At 43.8% G+C, this 20,788-nt stretch overlaps 2 protein-coding genes across 3 annotated transcripts in view; one reads left to right on the top strand and one right to left on the bottom strand.

The window, feature by feature from the left end:
• Positions 1 to 9,640, bottom strand: part of LOC139750283 (uncharacterized) — a 95,226-nt gene extending 85,586 nt beyond the window's left edge. Inside the window, exon 1 of the mRNA XM_071664881.1 lies at positions 9,492 to 9,640. The gene's annotated coding sequence lies outside the window, so the exon portion shown is untranslated. The remainder of the gene's footprint in view (positions 1 to 9,491) is intronic.
• The window catches only part of LOC139750281 (uncharacterized), a 359,881-nt gene that overhangs the window by 150,518 nt on the left and 188,575 nt on the right, over positions 1 to 20,788 (top strand). The window lies entirely within an intron of this gene.

The following is a 20,788-nucleotide window of genomic DNA, read 5'->3' as shown; positions in this document are numbered from 1 at the left end:
AGCGTAAAGCCCACAGACTTTCTCATGTCTTCATCCCTGTGCCTCCCTCTTCACAAAGACGCACGTCTTTATATTTGTAACTCACCCGCCACACAGACATGGCTTCATCTCTGCGCCTCACCCTCCACACAGACACGTCTTCATCTGTGCCTCATCCTCGACACAGAACCACTTGGGGAAGACGACAGGCATGATATAAAAGACCCAGAAACATCGTAAATAAATTTCACGACCTTCAGGAGACATTACTGAAGAAAGCAAAGCTAGAACAGATTAAGCCTTGGGGAAAAGGACGATCAACACACTCGCTCAGATGAAAAAGAAAAAGCAAGGAACCAGGAGCGTTCTGGCACGGAGCTCCCTTGACTAAAGGAGCGAAGACCCCGACGTAAGGTCACGCTGTCTGGAAGTCGGTGAGAGTAAGACAGATGAGGAGTATGGTATGGGGGCGGACGAAATTGAGAAGCACATGAGTCAAGTGTTCAGCATCACAGCTGATGATCAGATTATTTATATGACACGCTCTTGCCCCCCTCGCAGTCACAGAGGCCAGGAACACACCGAGGCTTGTGACCTTGGTTGATTCTTTCATCACGAAGCCGTGCAGTTGATGAGGCTGTGCAGCTGGTGCCTCCGTCAGATCGGTTTCCTCTACGTTCTTTTAGTATAAGTCGTGCCTGACTACTGCCCACTGTTATAGACATAATGCTAACCAAACATTTTTAACACCATTTAGGACATTTCACGTTCACAGCGTTAATCTTCGACTGGGCCTAGAAACTCCGTGTCCAAGAGGGAACAGATGTAGGTTTGAGAAAGAGTAAATGTTGGCCAAATTTCCATGTTTTTCTGAACACAATCGTAGTTATAAATTCTGAGCAGTGGAGGTTGATGGCTCATAATATTGCCAGGGACTTTGAAAAGGCATGTACTTTGTGGGATGTTTTCTCAACTCTCCTTCTAGTCTGGGTATTGGAATTTGCTTTAATCTCGTCCAGTGACGTAAACGTTTCAGAAAAATATAGTATATAAGACCAAGAAGATTAATGTCTATTCATGATATTTTCTGGTGTTGAATTTTAAAATCACGACGCGTTAAAGTCAAAATGATTTCATGAATTTTCTATGATGGCTTTGTTCCGAGAACTATGGGTATATAACACAGGGCGATGCAGTTATAAAGCTCATAACCTGGAAGTATATATTGTAATTATACAATTTTGGGCAGTTTAGATATATAGCACAGGACACTGTAAGTGTATAGCACAGGACACTGTAAGTGTATAGCACAGGACACTGTAAGTGTATGGCACAGGACACTGTAAGTATATAGCACAGGAGACTGTACGTAGATAGTCAAGGACACTAGATACACAGCTCAGGACACCATAAGTATATAGTTCACGACACTCTTAAGCGTATATTTCAGGACAATGTAAATGTATGGGTAAGGACATTGCAAGTATATGATTCAGGACAATAAGCAACGAACACATACACACACACACACACACATCAGGTCTCGAGCAATCATCACAACAGGTGTGAACCACTCTGCCTGGTGGTGCTGGTGCCAGGTGTGCTGGACGGTGAGGGTGTCACAGTTACCATCACCATAAAACGTATTATCGTAAAGCAACTTCCCAGTGTTCTGAGTTGACGACGTGGCTAAGATGCTTCAGCTTTACCACGGAGGAATCTTGGGTTTCGTCACCATGCTGTGTGTGTGTGTGTGTGTGTGTGTGTGTGTTTGTGTGTGATTCGAACACATATTCAGAACTCTGACTAGAGATGGTGGATATGTGAGGACCCTGATATCAAAGACTCGTCTTGCAGTAGTGCTTCGCGGTTCATGATGATAATGGTTACACAATGATGATGATGAGGAGGATGATAAATAGTTATGATAATGTTTCTCGTGTATGATGAGTATGTTGATGATGGTCCACCGTAGTGATGAATACCACAGCTGTTGTTTCAAAGCTGTTGATGATTACGACAGATGATCATGTGTATCGTCGGTATGACCAGTACTGTACACAGAGGCGACTCAGATGGTGAAGAGAATGAGGCTGTGATATTACCCTCCACAGCTGGTATGTTATCTATCGGCACCATCTCCCACAGCTGGCCTTCCTAGCATCTCTTACACGGCATTGAGCCAGCTGTCAAGCGTCTATTTAGGTCACAGGTGAAAGCGTGAAATGGTAAATTAATGGTTTACAAAGACCTAAATCTGACGTCTTCCGTTTCGAACTCCAGCTATATAAAAACCATGAAACATCTGACCGAGTTAGACACACAAGCTTCAACTCTTCAACCATTTTATCATCAGGAAATTCAGAATTAATTGAGAACGTCTGTGTTTCAGGAGACTATGTTGTGAACGTCTCTTCAACGACGAAGGTGAAGATTTGTAAATAAATGCGAGGTAGTCCTTTGTAAGCACAGTGTGAATGTAAATTCTGTGCCTGTGTGAAAGGCCATGCAGGGAACTGCATGCTCGTGAACTTTAGCGTAGAAATGGATGTATACATTTGTTATGGATCTATACTGTTGTATTATACAGTATCTGCTGGAGAGATGAATACTAGTTACAGCACTAAAATTTAAGGGATTTGAATCTAAAATGAAATTTATTAATATATGAATTTTTTTTTTTTATGACGTTATAGTTTGAAATATGAAAAACATTCATAGTTTTTACCTCTACATCGTGGCATAATCCCCGGATGTTCCTGTCGAAGCTGTAAGATTAAGAGCGACATCTGTGAGACACCTGACTGAGATATGTATATCATTGTGAGTGACACAGTACGGGCAAAACAAGCCACAATCAAGGCCATCAATGGCAAAAAAAGGTAGAGAAAATAAAAACTGAAATCTATAAGGACTCTACAGGTGGTTGTATATCTGACGCTTAAAGATAGAAAGGTTATAGGAAGAGTGAAAGATGAAATAAGATTGAGAATTCCACTGCTTTGCTGTTTATGGGAAGAAAAGGGATATCGTGCAAGTCAATCTTCATGTGCCTAATTTCCACACAGAAACTCTGGAAAGCAGCTGCCAGGCGCATGCCCCGGATGCAAACCTTCGTGGCAGGAAGGTATACAGATAATTCACGAGAGCAACAGCCGAAAGATTACCTATAGAACAGAAGGAGATCGGCAGTATCGCAGTACACAGGATGGGGATGGCTGCAGTGAGGTGATGACTGGGAAATTAGATAGACAGAAGGCTTTTGAATCCACTTTTTATAGAGATGTGAACAAAGAAACATCCCAGGTATGTTAGAAGTACTCCACACTAGCGCGAATATATAAATACATACATGCGTGAATATGTACGTATAACAAATATAACAAGGCTACAAATCGTACAAAATAATGTAATCAGGACATTCACTCGCTACCCAGTAACTACAAATACTCGACACCTTCACACTGAAACAGAGATCCACTTGGTCCAGAACCACCTCAACATGCTCCTCATCCTATCCACTCCAACAAACCACCAGTTCCCAAGTAGAAAGAAAAAGGATTACAGTGCTTCACACTGCAGTGAACTCTACACACACATCCACCTACCTGACTAGCACTAAACAACTGACTTTCCAACTCTGTCTTAAACTCTAACCCTCCGGATTACATACACTCATCAGAAGCTACACTCAGACCAACGCGTCTCACTCTCCTTCTCCCGCTCTGGACATCGCCCATCACTACAACACGATAGACATCGTTTCATCATATCCCAATAACCTTCAAACCCACGATGCAACAGCCATAAAGATGCCGAGTACTTGCTATTCAACAGCTCTGCACTTTCTGCACACGGGCGCACACACATCACAACACTTGATGACCGATGGTCCTAACTGGTGGAGGTGGCCAGCTTCCTGAGCGCCGCAAGATCATCACTTGCATATAATACTACAAACTGAAATTGATGACGTTACTGGCTGTCCATGTTCCTGGCGCCAAAATAACCAAGCCACCAAAAAGCTAACATGACGCCACCTTCTTCCCACGAACAACGAAGCCCTCTAGCTCTCTTCCCTCCTCTCCCTCTAACCATTCTGCCCTTAAGAATCTGGTCTATAAACACACCAGAACCTCTTGACTAACGACCTTTTTCTTTTTTCGTTCCCCGTTTTCCTTTCGCCAGAGACGGCCATAACTGGGGCATGTTGCGCCCGTGCTGCGTATGTCGCTATGAAAAGAACATTTTGACTTGAGTTCACATAGGAGCGTCTCGCCTCAGGGCGGCAGATCCTGGGCTGTCACGCTCAGGCTGATGCCACGCGAGAAGCAATAGAGAACGCGTGTGTAAGCGTACAGAGAGTCTTGTGTGAGGCTACAACGTTTATTGAGACGAATTGTGACGTGGGACGTGAACGCAGAGATCTATGGATCGTGATATATACAAGGGGGAATATTTTTTTGTTTGCCACAATTACTGGCAGTATAAGATGCCGAGATGGAGTGAGAAAGATTCGCCATCAAAGTCAACATTAAAGTCACTGGCAAAAAGGTGGAATTTGGGTCAAAGATAAAGATAGAACTTAAAAAATGAAACCATAAGTTAAGGGCAGGTCGGCGTCGATGCTGAGGTCTAGTGAGGAGTCAGAATTAAGGTAATCAACAGAGTATAGACAGAGTCGAGCCTTCAAGATGACTGCAACTCTGTATCGGAGTTCTGAACTCTAGGTCAGTGTCGAAGAAAAGATCAAACCCTCTATACATCAGGGAAGACTCTTCCCCTACCGCCTTAGATCATAGCCTAGTCAGCTTATTTGGCTATCCGGCCCAGACTGCAGCAAGAATTGTGTAGTGAGTTTGATGAAATATAATCCCTCAATGTTTTAATGAACCGAGACAATAATGGAAAGATAACGATGAAGGAACAATCGGTTTTGTATATGGAGCAGTGAGACAGGCACTGCTGAGGGAGGGTAATGTTCTGACACTGGAGCATTTGTCATCAAGTGATAACCTGGGAGGATTCTAATTGTCACTGTGGTGGCGGGTCATGGAGACTAAGTTTTTAGTGTGTATACAAGAAAACTTTTGTTATCAGCGTTTCACTGAGGACACTAAAATCAGATGAGTTTGTACGCTATCAAGGTTACCTTCACACATAGCAACGTGAAGATTGAGAATGTCTTGTTTGATGCATTAATTGGAAAAAGTGATCCGAATGGTAAATAAGAAAATAACAAGATCAGTCAAGAAACAAAGACTCCAAGAATTTCTTTGGGAACATAAACTAGGAGATGAAGTTATGTAACCATGACTTAAATCATGTTTCTATATTTATAATGTAGAAACAGTAAACATAGGTACCTTAAGATCGAGTACAGGGGGAAGGCTTAGAAAAGAGAAGGATATGGTTCAGTATGTATCAAAAAGCGTAATAGATTGATGTATTGTGGTGGAGACAGAGGCTTCCTCCCATTCTGTATTACTTTCCAAATGAAAGAACAGAGGAAAGGGATAAATGAAGACCTTTACTCATCAAAGACACTGCCAGCAAGCGGGAAGAACAAATTTGTTTATTTACACAACTTATTTTTTTTTCTTGGTTGCTCTTCTGACATTTGCCGTCATCATCTCGAAATCCGTCACAATCTCATCATCCTTTTCTGATGACCATCTTAAAAATATATCCATATATTCTTTTTTTTTTTTTTCCAGAACAAGTTTTTAGATATATGAGGAATATGACGTGATCCAGCCTCACTTCACACAGTTTCCAGAATATATGGTCACAAGGAGAGACTAAGATATGAAAAAAAGATCTATGTTAACTGAAGATTAACAGATCAACAGAAAATTTGTGATGATTGATGGGTCTGAAAGCGTGTTATCAAGACACCAGGTAACCTGTAAGTTCAGAACACTTCAAAGGCCAGGAAACCTGTGATTTTTGAGGACCTCAGAAGCCTGGAAACCTGTGGTTTAAAGGTTTTCAGGAACCATGTGGTTTTATAGGTTTTCAGAGACCTGGAAACCTGGGATTTCAAAACGTTAGAAACCACAACACGAATATTATTCCAGACAAGTCAGAGACCAGGAAACCGTGTGTTTTCAAGAAAACCTCTGGTCCCATAAAACAGTCAGGATAACTGTAATAACAATCCAGCTTCAGCGATGTTGATTAATGAATTTTGAGGTCCACAAAACCTCTTGGAGGGAGACCAGGATGTCCTGATTATTTGTGCTGGCAAACGAATGGGCGAGATCCAAGGTCAGTTGCCTGGCGTGGCTGTGTGTGTCTGTGTGTGCGTGAGGTCCTAGGAGTCGCACAGCCTCTGTATTCTGCTGATGTCGCCGTATTGGTGGTGGAGAACGTACTACTTCTTCTAGTAACCCATGTTATTCGCCACCTGGCCATCCGTTAGTTGTTTAGATGAAAGAGTGGTGTCTCTAATGTCAATAGCGCCATGTCTCCTCGTGACGAAAGATCAATAGAGAAATGTGTTCAGGCTGGTAGTTGTGACGTCCGAGACTGGGGGAACGTTTTCTTGCTCCAACATTGGCGTAACAACTAAGACAACGTTTTTTGACGTCGAATCTTGGACGATGATGTTTTTTTACCACTACTGGATACCCAGAATTGTCACAACCTTGCGACAGTGACGTTTCATCCTTGAACAACGTTCACCGATCAGTAGCAAGTGACGTTTCATCCCTAAACAACGTTTACCCGCCAGTAGCATTGACGTTTCGAGCAGTGACGCAACAGCTGCACTGCTCGTACTCTCTCTACCCCGTGGCAGCGACCCGGGGACCTGTAGCGTGCTATTTCCGACGGTGCGACGCAACAAGTGACAAATACCGCAGGGTTCTACTGCCAGGTGGCGTCCACGAGGGGAGTTATCTCCAGGATTCTCGTCTCTCAGGAATCTTGTTGCTTTTTTTGATGTCCTTTCAGTCTTGTTGTTTGCGTCCACGAGATGTAGGAACGTCGTCTCATTCTCTACGCTTGACAGTAGCAAGGCTTTCAAAAGGAATCGACTCGCTTGAAAACTACAGTTTGCATAGTGTTGGGGTGTAGGCCCGATGTCAGTCACTCACTGGAGTGGATGGTGTTGACTGTACCAAAATAGGTGGTGTGCACGCCAGGTCACCCTCGCATAATGTAGGTTGGTAGGCATAGGAGGTTATCCTCGCACCAAACTGGATGGTGTAGAAGCCAAGGTCATTCGCACCAAAGGGGATGGTGTACGCGACGCCCTTTTGGTCCGAGAGTGACCTAGCTTCTACACGACCCCCTCTGGTGCGAGGTCGCTCTCTCGCACCAGAGGAAATGTTTTAAGACGCCAGGACCCAGTTGACCACGTCATTCACCAAGTGGTGTGTGTGTGTGTGTGTGTGTGTGTGTGTGTGGCACGCTGAAGAACCAAACAAACAGCTTAACGAACTGTATTCCTGAAAATTCTCCCAATATTTATCCTTTCCTTTTTTTAGCACAACAACAAATGCTCTAATTGGCCATTTTTCTTTAACTCATTCCAAGAGCCGTCGTGTAGAACAGTGTAGGATGTCGCTCTCAGAATGCACACGTAAACCTTCCTCTCGCAAAAATGTCGGGCGAGAAATATTCCTGATAAACACTAATGGTTTATAATAAACCTCTGAGCTTCCGTATGGAGGCGGGAGTACACGGGCCGCTGTGTATATATAGTGGCGTCTGGTTATGACAGCTGGTGTCACGCCCCATCCCGCCCACCACTGGCCCCGTCAACCAGACCCCGCCCACGAACCCACGCCCACAGATGACGCCCATGCACTTCTAAGTCATCGCCTAAAAGGAAAAGAAAAATGTTCTCAGTCGAAGTAGTGGCCGTTATCTCACCTGTGGCAGGAAGTGAGAAGTTTAGCTTATGTCGCCATGGGGAAGTCTCGAGCTGAGAGGAGGACATGGCAAGCAGCAACGTGGGATCTTCCTCAGAGTAAGATGTCAATTAAGAGGGAAGATATGGTGGCGTGTCAATCAAGGAGGTGACTAGGATGACGTGGAATCTCCCTTACAGAGAGATAGCAAGAAAGAGAGGGAATTTTCCTTTCAAAAAAGATAGCAAGGATGAGGAGGAATTTCCCTTCCATTGAGATAGTCAGCTGGAATAGAAATTTTTCCCTTCCTTCGAGATAGTCAGTAGGAAGAGGAAATATTTTCCTTTACTCATACATAACCAGAGAGCTTGATAGGTAATTTACACCAGTGGAATGATGAGTATAAAGAACTGGAATTTCCCAGAGTCGGAAGGCTCGAGAATCAACAAGTAGGCCGTGCCATGAGCAGGAGTGTACAGCTGTTTACTGTAGAAGGAAGGTAGGCGGCGTCCCCTCCCCCGCAGGTGTACCAACATGGCAGTCTTGGCTGACGAGTCTGGTACGCAACACGTGAATTTATCCGCCCGAAGTATTTTACCTTTGGACGTTTCATCATGAAGACGAAAATATCCCAAGCGAAAGATAAGACCACAGGTACCTCCCTGGGGTCCACAGGTACCTCCCTGGGGTCCACAGGTACCTCCCTGGGACTCGCAGGTACCTCCTGGGCTCCACAGGTACCACTCTCTGGGAGCAAGACTGGTGAGGAGAGGCATATGTGTTCAAATAACTTTTGTGTATTAGACAGATGCACTTCAGCCGTATATAAGATTATGGCCAGAAGTGCTTGATGATAAGATGGGGTTTGCATTCATAGGTATTTTTTTTTCAAATCTTTCGTGGGTTTTCTCTGTATGTTGTTATGAAGGGAACCAAATGAAATGTGTGACAGGAGTTGATATGACGTGAGGGAGTAGGTGATATAGTTCTATAAATACCTGACAACATGAAAACATATTTCCTTTACACATGATAAAAAATACGAGCCCAACAGGTTTACAGAATTTGTTCCGTGTCTTTGATGTTAGCATAGATTTTTTTCGTACACAAATTTGTACTTAACCAATCAATTACATGACTTGGACGAGCAAGGAGGTATGTCTGAGGATCAGTTGGGCTCATACCGTAGTGACTAGTTACCTCCCCTGGCCACAGACCCACCAGGACCCAAGATGACCCTGCATGACCTAACCTGACCTCGCTACTTCACGATCCACTTGCATCATCTTCCATGCACTAGAGAGTCGGCTCATCGACTCGCTTTATATCCAGGTCGCTAGTGTATCCTTTACCTTGCATAGTCAAACTCTGAGACACGGAAATCTTCACTGGAAGCAGACCACTTAATTACTTATATTTTTCTAAGAGGTAACGTACTGTCAACATGTTCCACACATTCATGTGTCACTGCACTGGAGTTTCAAGGATCTGGAAGGCTTGGTTGATGTCACTCGTGTATATCTTGATCATTTCTGGATAACTTTCCAGGACACGAAGAGATGTGGTGAGAACGCAGAGGTACCTGACGCAGGTGAGGTACAAGGTCACTGGGTCTCTTGGTGTCGTCCGGGCCAGATCATGTGGGTGACTTACCTTTCTGTAGCAGAGAGACGGTCGGTAGTGGATGATCTTCGCGGCTGAGGGTGAAGATGGCACCTGACTGGCACTGTGGCTCTCCCGCCTACCTCAGTCAGAACCGCCTCCGCCCCCACCACCCCACCTCATGCACACAAATAGCCCCCACCTCACTCCCTGGACTACGGCCAGCCCCCTCCACCACCACCAACACAACCCATCGCAAGCCTCACCCTTCCCACTCGGATGCTGCAATCGAAGGTGTGCCTCGCCCTCTTGGGCTAGTCATCCCTAAGTTCAGCCAGTTTGTAGGTGCATTCGTCTCTTGGGTGTCCTTTGTTCCTATGATGAACCGTCTTCCTTATGTTTACTCTCGGTCATGCATGGAACCCGTGGTCTGGCACGAAAGTGTAACCTGTCTTGTCCAGACCCTCTTCGGCTGGAGGCACCGCGTCCTCATTCTCAACTCCGCCTACGTCCTGCCCTCGTCTTCCTCCCGTTTGATGTACTACCTGGCCAACGTTTAATCGTAGACTTCATCAGAGATTTTCTTTTTTTCGAGCCCGTCCCCACTACTTCGTCGCCTTAGGGGTCCATCATTGTCTCGACTCGTCCTTGTATCTTTACTGACGCTGCAGCATGTTGAGGGTGAGGCTCCGGTATGTATGTGAGGCTGATGATATGCAGACTCACCTGAGGGTGGTGATGCGGTGCACCTGTTGTCATGTTGGGACGTGGGTAATTTTGCCATGGAATCTGCATCCATTTCCATGTTTCGAACCCACTGATGTAGAGGTATCATCCTTGAAACATACGACGTCAGCACACACACACACACACACACACACACACACGGGTCTTGGTGGTGTAGAGGTTAGCGTTTCTGACCATGAGTCAGCAAGGGTCCGCTTGGGGTCGGGCTGGTATGGGTTTGATTCCTGGGCGCATCAATCGGCCTACACCCAACCCAGGTGTTCATCCTCCCTTCGCGGCCGTGGGTACCTGGGTTCGGTTAATGTGTGTGTGTGTGTGTATGTATGTATGTGTGTATAAGTGTAAACCCATGATATATGTATAATAAGGGTAAGAGAGGAGCAAACTGAATGTTAAAATCATAGCTCATAACACTCGAGTGGTAATGACACAAACACATAGGGATAGAAGAACCATAGCATGAAATTAAGCGAAAAAAAAATCCATTAAGAAAAGATGACAAGAAGTAATTTCATAACACAAGAGCAGTTGATGAATGGGATTATGTATGTGGACTGCATACAGAAAAATGAAAAGGGAAAGATCAAGAGATGAGAACCCGCGAGTGTAGCACTCCCTCCCCGTACAGTGCAAATAGGTAGTTTCTCGCATACACACACACACACACACACACACACACACACACACACACACACACACACACACACACTCACTCAAAATCTATTTCCGAAACTGCACATGACATAAATAACAAGCTTTGCCTCCAGGAAACTGGGAATTTTGTTCAAATACCGAAAATTCTTCTCCGCTGAACAGGTGCTCCGATTATACGTACAATTGACAGAATTCACCTTTTATGGAGAACTGCTCTGACAGCGCTGCTCTTGCCAGAGTAGAGTCCAAAGCAAGAAGACTTGTCAACTCTGACCTCAAAACTTGCCCCCTCAGGTCCTACGCCGCAAGCGTCGGTTCTCTTTCCCTTCCTTTCTGTATATCACTTCTATTTCTGCTCCCGAGAAATGGCTAGACACGTAACATTCAGCGGGTTACTGTGTTACTGAATCGCTGTGTGGTCGTTGGCAACTTAAAGTTGAGCCGCTCTAAAGACTGTTTCTTTCCTTACACCGCTAAGTTTTAGAACTACTTGTCTTCTCATGTCTTTCCAAAAGGCTACATCCAGATCCTCTTTTAACAGGTTGAGTTTCTACCACCTCTAAAACTCGTATTATTTTTTCCCCTTCACTTCTAGATTCTCTGAGTTATTAACACTTTATATCATCATTTGGAAGTTTCCTATGGGGCGGGGTAGCGACAGGAATGGATGAAGGCAAGCATGAATATGTTCATGTGTATATATGTAAGTGTGCGTGTATGGACGTTTGTGTGTGTATATGAGAGGATGGGCCATTCTTCGTCTGTTTCCTGGCGCTACCTCGCTGATGCGGGAAACGGCGATTAAGTATGATAAATACATAGATATATCAAGATTATACAGTTCCAGAACTTCTTTTAGCAGGCTTCTACCACTTCAAGTCTGCTGCGCTTCGATCATCAAGCTTTTGAAAATGATGGTCTACTTTACAGAGACAAATTCCTCGACCAGACTGCCTGCCTCTTTTTGTCCATTAACGATGATACAACCTCGCTAAAGATAACTTCTCACTCGTGGTGTAACTATAAGTAGATTCCGGTAACACACACACACACACACCCTGTTTCTGTTCCTACTAGAAGTACTGCTGCTGCTGCTTTCTACAGAGGTCGCTCTTGTCCCTCCTCTGCTGCTGCTGATAGTATCATATGCATTTGTATTACAATTATATTTACTAGTATACCACTTTACACACTCGCATGTGTTGGTGTGTCCTCGTCCCCACAAGCTTCCTTAAAACACCGCAAGAACTGTGTTTACTCTAGCAGGAAATCGTCGGCAGCTACACTAACGTAGAGAAATGATAGATATAAGGACAAAAAGGGAGATGTTTTCTCGTAAAGTTAGATTTAGTGACGTGTAGACAAAGAGGAAGAGATTCACCCAGTTAAGATCAGCACACGAGTATGAGTTTATAAGATTGAGTCATGGTGGTGAGTTTAGCAGGTTGAGTCACACTAGAGAGTTTAGTAACTTGGGTTCATTGTATTAGCTCCTCTGACTCACACTCGCGTAGAACCCTGACTCGTGGTGCTGTCACATGGGACTCTCATGTCATCCTGACTCAAGATATTGGCACCTGGGACTCCCTTAGAAATCCGACTCATGGTACTGGCATATGGGACTCGCCTTGCAGCCTGACTCTTGGTACTGCATCCTGGGGCTGTGTAGCAGCCTGACTCATGGTACAGTCTTGGCACCTGTGACTCACCTAGCCTGGCCGCTCGTCTGTGACCAAATTAAGGGCAGATGGTAAATACAAAGCGTCAGTGGGTGGGGGTAATCGTGAGTGTATGTGGAGATGTGAACTGGGATTCCGTTCAGGTTATTAGGAATGCTGATGCTGTTGCTACATCTGCTCCTGTTGCTACTGGTGTTCCTGTAGCTGCGGCTCGTGATGCTGGTAGTGCTGCTATTACTATCACTACTAATTTTCATCTCATCACTGTTACTACTGACGATGCTGCTTCCCTTTGTCACTACGACTGTTTCTGTTGTTATCATAACTGCTGATGATGATTCTATCATTAATGATACTACTGTTATTACTATTACAATTACTGTTGCTTCTGCTATCACTACTACCACTTCTAGAAGTACTACTGCTACTATTACTAATACTATTACATGTCTTATACATAAGCGAGAATGTATTGTAAAATTTCAATGAAAGATTAAGGATTTTGTCGAAGATGCTTCCATGCTCATTTATGTATGTTTGTATGTATGTATGTATGTGTCTGGTCACAACACATACCATCCATTATCATATTTCTCGAACGTTGTATGAGACTTGAATGTTGTGCTGGAGGAAAATTCTAAACATTAGGTCTTCATGGTGACGTTGTTATGATATATGTTGTGCCAAGCATATCTCATCAGCTGAAGAAATGAGATCTCTCCCTTTCTTTTTCTCTGACCATCTTTTCTTTCTTTCTAATGCGACTTTCTTTTTTCCTCTAAGTTGTGTGAGTAGGTGAAGCCTAAGAACTATATATCAACCCTTGAAAAAAATATGTGTAAAAGTGTTAGACAGATGATTTATTGCCATGTCGTAAGCTACTAAAATTTTTAGAATAGTGACACTCTTAAGACTGTCATGGAAAGTTGCTGAAGAGACTTAGCAAAGTAATTACATATGCATTGAAGTCTCGCTTGCAAAAAGAAAATGGTTGTCTGGCGTTTCCTTCTATAAGAGGACACAGCTGGGACACATGATGTGGATAGAGTTGTGGATACCCATAGGATGGTACAACAGTGGATACATAATAGGTAGTAAAGTAGTGGATGTGATCACTTTGGGTGGGTTCACTGGTCACTATGTGCCAGTTGGATACATGTCAGTTGTATACAGTAGTGAAGGCATGTTGGATGGATACAGTGGTTGAAATATACTGGATACCAGAGTGATGGACACATGTCCAGTGTACATACTGATAAGTCGACACAGTAGTGGATACATATTTAGCGGATGTAGTCGTGGATACATGTTGACTAGATACAGTAATGGATACATGTAGGATACATAAGTGGATAACGCATGGACCGACGCTTTAGATGGATAAAATGAAGGACAGAAGACGTTCCAGTAATATGGACTTTTCTGTCATGCAGTGTATAGTATTCACACATTTTGGATACCCCAAGTTTTATGTGTCCATGTTGTACAGAGGTTCAATCTTGGCTGCAGCAGTCTGTCCACAGTCAACCCATCTGTTAATCCTCCCTTAGGGGCTGGCCTATAAATCAGGCTAGTGTACTAGTGTATATATATATATATATATATATATATATATATATATATATATATTGTTTATGAGATGGCCTTGATTACGGCATTCAGTTACCAGTTTCGTTTCAGTTAACATAACAAAAAGAAAGATGATCGTGACTCGATATGTTCAGTTTGCCACGTAGGTCACCTCGTCCTACACTTGACTGTTCTTCATGCGCTCCGAAAAAAGAAAAGACAACTCGAATTATCTTCCTTTATGCTGAACGTCACATGAAACGTTATTTGTTGTTATCCATTTGTAAATACTTGTTTGTGCTGGACGCGGAGGGAGTTTTACATTCTTAAGGCCAAATTTCTCAAACTTTATCCTGTCATCATGCAGATCTTTTTCAAACTTCGGTATACGGCTTGCATTCACGATTTCATTACTCTGTATATACTGTTCACTCGCTACATTCATATTATAAGATTGTTTACTGACATCTCCAAGAACTCACTTGTTTAGTTTTTCATGTATAGTTTCATGTTGTGACCCTTGGTTGGCCTATCTTTGCATCTTTCCGAAGAACTCTTCTCAGTTAAGATCATCTGAATGGTTTTATAACTTAAAAAGATTGTGATTATCTCTGTAATTTAGCCAGATGATCGCCTACCGGTTAAACACCACTTAGTTCAACCTGGTGTGTTGAGTGTTATCTACACGTGTTAAGCAGAAATTCATTCAAAACTACGACAATAAGGCTTCGTCCTTTCCTCAGTCATTCTTCCTTACAAACTAACATCCAGTTTTGTTATTGATTCATAGAATGATAGAGATAGAGACAAGATAGACAAGATAGAGATAGAGACAAGATAGACAAGATAGAGACTGCAAACTCTTTTTGCGACCACGTCTCCGTCCCAGAGACATAATGTATTTGCTAACGAGATAAATGGTTGAGATAATGTCGAGATATGAAGGGATTGTGGCGCGCTGCAGTCACTCGTATGTGTTGGTCATTTTCGTTTTGTTGTAGACGTGTTATTGATGTCCAGTTGTTAACTTCTACTGTCTGATTAAGGGGCATCAGAAGTACCAATACCAAGGTATTCGCGAGCATCAATCAAGATATTTATGGAGCATCAACTAAAAGGTTAATGAAACATCAATGTAGCTGTTTGTGGAACATTAAGATAGTTATTTACGGAACATTAACCCAGGTATGCACGGAGCATGAACCCAGGTATGCACGGAGCATGAACCCAGGTATGCACGGAGCATCAACCATGTATGCACGGAATGTTAACCCAGGTATGCACGGAGCATCAACCTCAGGAATGCACAGATCATCCACCCAGGCATTTATGGAACATTAGACAAACATATTCACGTACCATTAAACGAATGTCTTCCGGGATTATATTTAGTAAGATAAAAACAATACGGAAGAGCGTCCGAGGCTAGAACAAGTGGAGTCAGGCAAAACTGAACGTGTCATTGATGTGTGTGTGTGTGTGTGTGTGTGTTTGTTGATGCCTCTGTCGTCGAGGGTCTACGCTGGATCTGGCAATACCTTGTTGACGTCATCGAGTGGCCCGGATGTGGGAGGAATGTTCACTGGTTTACTGAGGCTAATTTGTTGTTGGACCTCCAGTTTGTGTGTGTGTGTGTGTGTGTAAGGGCTAGAGTGTGGCAGATGTTATCATGGCCTGATAGCTATGGATGTAGGGTGTTGAAGCGCATCATGATAGTGGTATACGAGATGGACCATATAACAAGACACCTGATGGTCCATGACGAGACTATCTACTGCAGGACGGTCGTATAGTAGTAACAAAGGAGAGTAAAGGTGAAGACACGTAGGTAAATAGGTAGGGAAGTAAGTGATGTATGTAGGTCTACAGATGGTAAAGCAGAATCCACGTAGGTAGATATGCGAGTAAGTATATGGTGTAGGTAGGTCTGTAGGTGTAGGTGTAGAAAAGCAAATGGATTTGTATGTAGCATTTATGGATCTGGAGAAGGCATATGATAGAGTTGATAGAGATGCTCTGTGGAAGGTATTAAGAATATATGGTGTGGGAGGCAAGTTGTTAGAAGCAGTGAAAAGTTTTTATCGAGGATGTAAGGCATGTGTACGTGTAGGAAGAGAGGAAAGTGATTGGTTCTCAGTGAATGTAGGTTTGCGGCAGGGGTGTGTGATGTCTCCATGGTTGTTTAATTTGTTTATGGATGGGGTTGTTAGGGAGGTGAATGCAAGAGTCCTGGAAAGAGGGGCAAGTATGAAGTCTGTTGGGGATGAGAGAGCCTGGGAAGTGAGTCAGTTGTTGTTCGCTGATGATACAGCGCTGGTGGCTGATTCATGTGAGAAACTGCAGAAGCTGGTGACTGAGTTTGGTAAAGTGTGTGGAAGAAGAAAGTTAAGAGTAAATGTGAATAAGAGCAAGGTTATTAGGTACAGTAGGGTTGAGGGTCAAGTCAATTGGGAGGTAAGTTTGAATGGAGAAAAACTGGAGGAAGTGAAGTGTTTTAGATATCTGGGAGTGGATCTGTCAGCGGATGGAACCATGGAAGCGGAAGTGGATCATAGGGTGGGGGAGGGGGCGAAAATTTTGGGAGCCTTGAAAAATGTGTGGAAGTCGAGAACATTATCTCGGAAAGCAAAAATGGGTATGTTTGAAGGAATAGTGGTTCCAACAATGTTGTATGGTTGCGAGGCGTGGGCTATGGATAGAGTTGTGCGCAGGAGGATGGATGTGCTGGAAATGAGATGTTTGAGGACAATGTGTGGTGTGAGGTGGTTTGATCGAGTAAGTAACGTAAGGGTAAGAGAGATGTGTGGAAATAAAAAGAGCGTGGTTGAGAGAGCAGAAGAGGGTGTTTTGAAATGGTTTGGGCACATGGAGAGAATGAGTGAGGAAAGATTGACCAAGAGGATATATGTGTCGGAGGTGGAGGGAACGAGGAGAAGAGGGAGACCAAATTGGAGGTGGAAAGATGGAGTGAAAAAGATTTTGTGTGATCGGGGCCTGAACATGCAGGAGGGTGTAAGGAGGGCAAGGAATAGAGTGAATTGGAGCGATGTGGTATACAGGGGTTGACGTGCTGTCAGTGGAGTGAATCAAGGCATGTGAGGCGTCTGGGGTGGACCATGGAAAGCTGTGTAGGTATGTATACACGTGTGTGGACATGTGTATGTACATGTGTATGGGGGGGGGGGGTTGGGCCATTTCTTTCGTCTGTTTCCTTGCGCTACCTCGCAGACGCGGGAGACAGCGACAAAGTATAAAAAAAAAAAAAAAAAAAAAAAAAAAAAAAAAAAAAAAAAAGGTCTATAGGTAGTCAAGAATACACGTAGGTTGAATATGTAAGTACGTGATGTAGGTGGATGTATAGAGAGCTGGGTGGTGATGGGTCGTGGTTACACCAGGAAAACTTCAGGTAGGTGGTGAACAAGGTCATGGGAGGAGGAGGAGGAGGAGGCTAGAGCCATGGTGCCCTCCTGCTGCCTAGCGGTAGACGGCCGCCCACACCTACTTCACTGCCTCCGCTGTATAGCTGCTTGCCCGGTCGTGCTGGTGGGAGGAGCAGTGCGGTGTACGAGCGCTTGAGGGAAGATCTTTTTTTCTTCTCTTAATCTTTACCAACTCGTGTTTCCGGCGACACATGTGTAAGTCAACAGCTATTACAACTGGACATCGTGCGCTAGGTGAGCGTTGTACGCCCGGGGCTACGATGTTAATGAGTGCTTGAGTTTGTAATGAGCAGGAGAGAGAGAGAGAGAGAGAGAGAGAGAGAGAGAGAGAGAGAGAGAGAGAGAGTGAGAGCCATCTACTCTTTGTGTTTGTTGTGTGTTCGTGCTACGTCAACCCCAGATGTTGGGCGGGTGGCCGTGTGTACCCAGAGGTGTAACCAGTACAATTAGGTCAGCAAATATTGTTGTACTGTAGCACCTGGCGCTGATCCCCCGAGCCTGTAGCACTGTCTCTTGTGCCTGTAGCACTGTCTCTTGTGCCTGTAGCACTGTCTCTTGTGCCTGTAGCACTGTCTCTTGTGCCTGTAGCACTGTCTCTTGTGCCTGTAGCACTGTCTCTAGTGCCTCTAGCACCGTCTCTTGTTTGTCATGTAGCATTCTCTCGTGCCTCAGACACGTTACACTACGTCTCGTAGGTATCTGGCAGCGTCTCTCCAACACCTGGTACCTTGTCTCTCTCGAGCACCCGGAACACCACCCTGATCTTATAGCAAAACATAAGTAGAGACGACGAGATGATGATCATCCTTCCTGTGTCCCAAGTCCTGTGATGAACAGATGTATCGACTGAACAACATATATCATGAGTAAAGAATATGTTTTTGATATTCGTTGTCTGATGTGTCTGGGCTGAGATTTCGTCAGAGTTGGCATTCGTCTCCTGTAAAATGTAACTAGTTTGACACAGGAGAAGATAATGTATGTGCCTGAGGTAGGAAGATGTAAGTTATGTATCTGAATCAAGTGTCGTGTTTACAACAGCAAACAGCTATATGATACATGTGGAAACTTTCGTGTTGTCTCCTAATTCTAGAAAGTTATACTTCCTCTGTGACCTACTTTACGATATGTAGGTGACACCTCTCTCTCTCTCTCTCTCTCTCTCTCTCTCTCTCTCTCTCTCTCTCTCTCTCTCTCTCTCTCTCTCTCTCTCTGTCTGTCTGTCTGTCTGTCTGTCTGTCTGTCTGTCTGTCTGTCTGTCTGTCTCTCTCTCTCTCTCTCTCTCTCTCTCTCTCTCTCTCTCTCTCTCTCTCTCTCTCTCTCTCTCTCTCTCTCTCTCTCTCTCTCTCTCTCTCTCTCTCTCTCTCTCTCTCTCTCTCTATTTCCCCGAGTTGGATCAAGTACATAATACACACACCTTCTGTGGGATCGAAGACTGTAGACCTGGGTTCCTCGATGGTAACCCTGTAGTCTATTAGACAGCAGGGACGCCCAGCCTCCTGGATGGACCCAGGAGGTGGATTCATTCGGTAGAATACGTTGGGAATCTTTATTCGTGCACCAAAGCTTGAACGTGAAAAAAGCAGTGGACGTCAGCACTAGTTCTCAATGATAAAATATATGATTATGCAAGTGTATATCCATGTTGAAGGATGGTATGATGAGTAGGGTACGCAGACTAGTGTAACTTTAAGCAGCGTCTTCCAGCTTTTGAAAACGAGTCTGAGACCTGTAAGGTGCTGTTAGATTTTTATGATGTTTCTCTATGGCTAAGATATCTGATCCTGAAAACGCTCGAGTCGAGTGAACTGGACCCCGAGTGGATTCTGTCGTTGTGAGAGTTACACTTGGTAATCCATCTTACCTGAAGGTCCTTATGAGGTGGCTCATGAGAGAATTAAGAGATCTCTTTGGAAAGGAAACTCGTTTTGAATTCAACATCTTCGCTGAGGTTTACTCGAGTCTTTTTCCTTTCCTGTGTGTTTAAGCTTCGAAGATATTATCTATTCTCACTGTCAATTTTTTCTCTCATTTTTCAGCTTTAAAAAATCGCCACAGCTTATCCCTGGTTCATTCTCACGCCCTTCGTTCGTAAGTCTAAGAGCAATACTTGTTTACAATGCTGAACTGGAAGCTACCAGTCAACACATTACTTCTGAACACAAACGTCTCTGATGGATCCTCCTTGCCCCTGGCACACCCTGGGGACGGCAATGCCAAGACCACTGGGACAACTTGTCAACGACAGTCCAGGAAAACCTGGCTGCGAAAGAAACTTGGAAGCTGAGGGGAGGAGGTCAAATGGGGAGGAAAGTGGAGGAGGGAGAGGATAACGAAGTGGGGAGTGATTAGGAAGGACAGATCACGCAAGACAAGATGGTCTACGGCGAGGTTTTCTGTTGGAAGACATTAAGGGTAACCCGAATCTTTAATCTATGTAGAGAGACGAGACAGTAATGTAGACGGTTCCTCCCCACCTGCAAGTTCCTCCAGCACTTCAGGCGGCTGAGAAATCGCTATAGAGGGTATTGAGCAGGAAGGATGGTGTGTGTGTGTGTGTGTGTGTGTACTGACAAGCAAGAAAGCGTGAATGGATAAAACATTGTTCTAATGTTGGCAGTTGGGTCATCTAGGAAAGGAAGCTTAAACCTGACGGCAAGAAAAGCTGAAATGCTTATATATTGTATTTTTTTTCTTGATCAAGCTTATTAGCTGGCGATGAATATCACTGGAATGTTTGTTTGATTAAATGTGTTGTTGCCGGTGAACTTGCTTCGCATTCTGAAGACTTCTGTGAAATCTGCCCATAACCTACTTTTTTGAGAAAGAAATTATATTCTTACATCTGATACTTTCTTCAGAAGGTTTATGATTAAATAAATTTTGTTGCTCTTCTTTGTATTGATTTTGATTTCTCTTCATATTTGATGGTTTGATAACCAGAACTGGACAGCGTATTCCTAACATTCTTCTTGCTTGATCATGTCCAGCCAGGCATCGCTTAACGTATCGTAGGTCAATACTGATTATAACTCCAAAGTCTGTGTACTCCTGTACCTCTAATAGATATGATGGCTTAACGAGCATTCTACTGTTTGATATTTCTGTTATCAATTCCATGAATCGATCTAATTTTCTTTGTATCTCTAAGCAGGTTTCCTTTATTTCGGTTTTATTTCCTAATTTTGTGTCATTAGCCAAATTTCAAATTCTAGTATCGAGTCCTGCCTCCAGATGACTGGTATATACAACAAAAAAA

The sequence above is a fragment of the Panulirus ornatus genome, chromosome 9, assembly GCF_036320965.1.
Source record: "Panulirus ornatus isolate Po-2019 chromosome 9, ASM3632096v1, whole genome shotgun sequence".
Classification (NCBI taxonomy): Eukaryota; Metazoa; Arthropoda; class Malacostraca; order Decapoda; family Palinuridae; genus Panulirus; species Panulirus ornatus.
The sequence above is the reverse complement of the archived record's forward strand: the minus strand, read 5'-3'. Positions and strand labels throughout refer to the sequence as shown.